Source organism: Lithobates pipiens, unplaced genomic scaffold (assembly GCF_037356315.1).
Source record: "Lithobates pipiens isolate NorthernLeopardFrog02 unplaced genomic scaffold, aLitPip1_a1.2 Scaffold_30, whole genome shotgun sequence".
NCBI lineage: Eukaryota > Metazoa > Chordata > Amphibia > Anura > Ranidae > Lithobates > Lithobates pipiens.
The window spans coordinates 31,693,631-31,699,630 of record NW_027507791.1 but is presented as its reverse complement, the minus strand read 5'-3'; the positions used below and the strand labels follow the sequence as shown (position 1 = coordinate 31,699,630).

Below are 6,000 nucleotides of genomic sequence, written 5' to 3'. Positions count from 1 at the left end.
AATTAGAAAAAAATTTGTGTAGTAATATAATAAAATATACAAATATATTTCTATTTCTTTAATTTAGTTTGTATATTTCTGTATTATTTTATTATAAACTGTTTTTTTTAACCATATTTTAATAAATATTATAAATTATAACTATATAATAACATTTCAATAAAAAAAAATATAAATTATAACTATATAATATATTTCAATAAAAAAAAGTATAATAAATATAAAATAAATGCATTAGTATATTTACTTTTGTATTTCTATTTACTATGATATATGTACGTATATAATCATATATTGTGTTCTATATTTACAAAAATATATAGTTTATAATAAAATAATGCAAAAATACACAAAATAACTTTAAAAAAATACAAAATAGATATATTTGTATATTTTATTACTATTATGACTGTTTACTTATATATTATAAATTATTATTGTTAGTAGTAATAATTAGAAAAAAATTGTGTAGTAATATAATAATACAATATACAAATATATATATATATATATATATATTTTAGTTTGTATATTTCTGTTCTATTTATTTTATTATAAACCATTTTTTTTTATTATAGTATCATTTATATTTATAATATTTATTATAACTATATAATAACATATTTCAATAAAAAAATATATAGTTTATAATAAAATAATGCAAAAATACACAAAATAACTTTAAAAAATACAAAATAGATATATTTGTATATTTTATTACTATTATAACTGTTTACTTATATTATATATTATAAATTATTATTATTGTTAGTAGTAATAATAATTAGAAAAAAATTGTGTAGTAATATAATAATATTTAATATAATATAATATATTATAATTATATTATATATAATATCATTTTTATTTAGTTTGTATATTTCTGTACTATTTATTTTATTATAAACTTAATTTTTTTTTTACTATAGTATAATTTCTATTATTTATTATAGCTATATAATAACATTTCAATAAAAAAAGTATAATATAAAATTTGTATATTTACTTTTGTATTTATATTTACTATGATATATGTGTGTAATATAATCATATATTGTGTTTTATATTTACAATAAAATATATAGTTTATTATAAAATAATGCAAAAATACACAAAATAACTTTAAAAAATACAAAATAAATAGATCTATTTGTATATTTTATTATTATTATTATTATTATTATTATAACTATGTATTGTCATTAGTAACCTTTTTTTTTGCATTCTGTATATAAAATATCCGTATAGACAGTAGAAAAGGGGGCCGCGCTTTTTTTAGAGGAGGGGGCAGGGGCTCCTTTCCATAAGCACTGTGAAAAGCCTGCTGAATCTGGCTCAGCCGCAGCGTTTTGCTGGCCGGTGTGTGCGGATTATTTTCCTCTCGATGTGCGGAAATCTTTTCCTCTTTGCGGTCTCGTGGGTTCTTGGGGGCGGTTGGCTTTCTGGGTCAGATCGTTGGCCGCGGTCTGGGATGGGGGTGGTGGGGGGAGGGGGGGGGGTGTCCCTTTTGTCTCAGCGGTCGGAGTGGCCGCCAGTTCCCGCTGGTTGGCGTGAGAGCGTCACTAATGGGGTTATGGGAGAGAGATTGTTAAGTCTTCTGTAATCTGCTTTTCCTGGAGCTGAGAGTGACCCCGGAGAGCCGGCGCCAGGCACACGAGGCTGAGAGGAGACGCCGAGATGCCCGGACCGCGCCGGACCCCACCGGGCGCAGTAAGTGACCCCCCAACCCCCAAAATGTGTCCGATGGTTTCCTGCTGGGCTCACCGATCGCGGTCAGGTTATGTAATGGGGGTGTGAGCAGAGGGCACACAGAGATCAGACGTGGTTCAGGACCCCCCCTGGAACGGGGGGAGGGGAGGGGGGGTCTTTATTGAGGGGTTCAGTAAGAATTGGTAACATCTTGCTCCATTGGGTACCCAGAAGCCGAGGTCGGGTCCAGGGAGGTGCAGGATGAGAATATAGTACAGCAAGGGGCAATTAGGATCACAATGGGGGAAATATGGTACAGCAAAAGGAGTAAGTCCAATGGAAGCAATCTGGGGTACAGCCTGGGACAATCACAGGGTGGCAATATGGTACAGCAAAGGGGTAAGTGTTAGAGACCAGTGGTAGCAATCCAGGGAACAGCCGGGGATAATATATTAGGGCCACAGGATGGATTTAGATTTCAGTGAAAGCAATCCAGGCAATAGCCTGGGATAATTATTAGGGTCACAGAGTGGCAATATGGTACAGCAAAGGGGTAAGTCTTAAAGTCCAGTGGCATCAATCCAGGGAACAGCCTGGGAGAATTGGAAGCTCACAGGGTGGCAATATGGTACAGCAAAGGGGTAAGTCTTAAAGTCCAGTGGTAGCAATCCAGAGAACAGCCTGGGATCATTAGACTTGCCCCCCTTTGCTGTACCATATTGCCACCCTGCAATCTTTCTAATTATCCCAGGCTGTTCTCTGGATTGCTACAACTGGACTGTAGACTTACCCCTTTGCTGTACCATATTGCCACCCTGTGATCCTTCTAATTATCCCAGGCTGTTCTCTGGATTGCTACAACTGGACTGTAGACTTACCCCTTTGCTGTACCATATTGCCACCCTGCAATCTTTCTAATTATCCCAGGCCATTGCCTGGATTGCTACAACTGGACTGTAGACTTACCCCTTTGCTGTACCATATTGCCATCCTGTGATCCTTCTAATTATCCCAGGCTATTGCCTGGATTGCTTCCACTGAAATCGAAACCCCCCCCCCTTTGCTGTACCGTATTGCCATCCTGTGTAGTGATGGACGAACGTTTCGCCCGGCGGTCGTTTCGCGGCGAATTTCCGACTTTCGCCGTCCGCGGGTTCGAACGCCTTTTTCCGTCGTTCGCCCCGGCGGACTTACGTGTTTAATGTATACAAGAACTTTAACCTTTCGTGACACGTTTATCATGTGTTACAGGACAACCAATTGAGACATGACAGCTCATGGACACTTGGACATTCCCCCTAACCTATAAATACACCCGATCCGGTGGCCATTTTACATTCTTTCTTCTGTCACTGTAGGGAAAGGATCCTGTGTGGAGTAGGGACAGAGAAAACGCTAGCTATTTGGTACACAAAAGTTCTTTTCAGGACTGGTATAGGTGTTAGGTCAGCAGCCTGAGTTTCTTTTGTCAGTTTAGATAAAGGGACAGAGCGCTGTATGCTGCTATTTTAGGGACAGCTCAGCCAGATTAGTCTTTCTTCATCATCATCATCATCATCATCATTAGCTGTTACTATCAGGTCCACAAAAGAGCTGTTCCAGCTAATCGTTCCAGCCTACTCTTTTTTGCCAATTTGTATAGGGACAGGCAGGAAGCAGTGTGTCAGGCAGTGAGGATAATTTTAAAGACTTGCTGTTACTATTAGTTCCACAAAGGTTCTTTTCAGGACTGGTATCAGTGGTACGGTAATAGGCTTGTACACGTATAATATTCTTTCTTCCAAATATAGAAAGAATATTATACTTGACTGCTGCCCTTCTGCTGCAGTCTGCTAATCATTCACAACTCACTTGTTCCACAAAGCTCTTTATCAGGACTGGTAACTTGGTCTGTCTAGGGTGCTACGGTACATAGGCTTGGGTGCGGTACAGTCTGCTGTTCTGTAAGGACCGCTATCGGTCCACAATACATAGGGTTGCCGTGCACTACTGCTGACCGCTGCCCTATACTGCAGCAGTCCTTCAGCGGTATAGGGACTGACGCACAGTCTGCTAAACACTAATACACAACCTGCTTGGTCCACAAAAGTTCTTATAAGGACTGGTAACTTGGCATAGGGTGCTACGGTACATAGGCCTGAGTGCGTTACAGTCTGCTGTTCTGTAAGGACCGCTATCGGTCCACAATACATAGGGTTGCCGTGCACTACTGCTGACCGCTGCCCTATACTGCAGCAGTCCTTCAGCGGTATAGGGACTGACGCACAGTCTGCTAAACACTAACACACAACCTGCTTGGTCCACAAAAGTTTTTATAAGGACTGGTAACTTGGTATAGGGTGCTACGGTACATAGGCCTGAGTGCAGTACAGTCTGCTGTTCTGTAAGGACCGCTATCGGTCCACAATACATAGGGTTGCCGTGCACTACTGCTGACCGCTGCCCTATACTGCAGCAGTCCTTCAGCGGTATAGGGACTGACGCACAGTCTGCTAAACACTAACACACAACCTGCTTGGTCCACAAAAGTTTTTATAAGGACTGGTAACTTGGTATAGGGTGCTACGGTACATAGGCCTGAGTGCAGTACAGTCTGCTGTTCTGTAAGGACCGCTATCGGTCCACAATACATAGGGTTGACGTGCACTACTGCTGACCGCTGCCCTATACTGCAGCAGTCCTTCAGCGGTATAGGGACTAAGAGTTTTGTCACAGGGTGATTTAAAAAATGACAGGCAGAGGAAGAGGCAGGCCCTTCCGCAGGGGTGGTAGGGGTAGGGCAGGAGCAACAGGCTTGAGCCAAAGTGGGAAGTTGCAGAAGGTGCGTTCAATTACTTTAAAGGACGCACCAGACTTGGTTGAGTGGCTCGCTCAGCCTTACTCTTCTGCACCCTCCTCATCCTCTCGATCTGCACCCTCTTCTTCACTCTCTGCTATGTGCACCCCCAAAGACACTACCACCAACAACACCACCACCACCACATACCTTCCGCTTGAGTGCAAATGGGGGCCTTCATGCTCCAGTGTTTTAATAGGGACCCCCGTATAAAAAGCATGAGGGTCAAGGACCAGTACTGGGTGGCAACGTACTTAGATCCCCGGTACAAACACAAAATGGCGGAAATGTTACCGCCGTCGCAGAGGGCTGTCAGAATGCAGCACTTCCAGGCCTTGCTTCGAGAAATGCTGCATTCTGCTTTTGCGTGCGCTGGCAGAGGAGCAATTCCCACTCCCAGAGAAGGATTTGCGGGTACCAATCCAACAGCGCCTGCAAGAAGAGGCCGGTTTGAAGATGTGTTGGTGACTTCGGATATGAGGTCATTCTTTCAGCCGACCCATCGACAGGTGTCATCCGGATCCAGCATCAGGGAACGCCTAGACCGTCAGGTGTCCGACTACATTGGGTTAACGGCCGATGTGGACGCTCTGAGGAGTGATGAACCCCTAGACTACTGGGTGGGCAGGCTTGACCTCTGGCCAGAGCTTGCCCAATTTGCAATCGAACTGTTGGCTTGCCCCTCATCCAGTGTCCTGTCCGAAAGGACGTTCAGCGCAGCAGGGGGGATTGTGACCGATAAGCGTACTCGCCTAGCTCACGACAGTGTTAACTACCTCACATTTCTAAAAATGAATGAGGCATGGATCTCGGAGGAATTCAACACATGTGATCAGTAGACCATGTATATGTCTATAAACAATTTTTGGAATCAAGCACACAGACCTTCTTAATTCATTTGGCTCACTTCCCTGACCCAAAAAAGCACACCGTACTATATGCCCCTACCCTCCTCTTTGAAGAGGTTGAGCGGTGTCATATTTCTACTGGGGCTGCTTATTATGAGGGGTTCCCACCATCCCTGTGCTGTGCTGACTTCCTCCTGGGTGTTCTTATTATGAGGGGTTCCCACCATCCCTGTGCTGTGCTGACTTCCTCCTGGGGGTTCTTATTATGAGGGGATCACACCATCCCTGTGCTGTGCTGACTTCCTCCTGGGGGTTCTTATTATGAGGGGATCACACCATCCCTGTGCTGTGCTGACTTCCTCCTGGGGCTGCTTACGGTGCTGCTGTCAGCGCTGTATGTCACGGAGCTGCTGTCAGCGCTGTATGTCACGGAGCTGCTGTCAGCGCTGTATGTCACGGAGCTGCTGTCAGCGCTGTATGTCACGGAGCTGCTGTCAGCGCTGTATGTCACGGAGCTGCTGTCAGCGCTGTATGTCACGGAGCTGCTGTCAGCGCTGTATGTCACGGAGCTGCTGTCAGCGCTGTATGTCACGGAGCTGCTGTCAGCGCTGTATGTCACGGAGCTGC

At 43.0% G+C, this 6,000-nt stretch overlaps 1 protein-coding gene across 1 annotated transcript in view; it reads left to right on the top strand.

The window, feature by feature from the left end:
- The first annotated feature begins 1,567 nt into the window (after positions 1-1,567).
- The window catches only part of SEMA4A (semaphorin 4A), a 113,231-nt gene continuing 108,798 nt past the window's right edge, over positions 1,568-6,000 (top strand). Inside the window, exon 1 of the mRNA XM_077463946.1 lies at positions 1,568-1,710. The gene's annotated coding sequence lies outside the window, so the exon portion shown is untranslated. The remainder of the gene's footprint in view (positions 1,711-6,000) is intronic.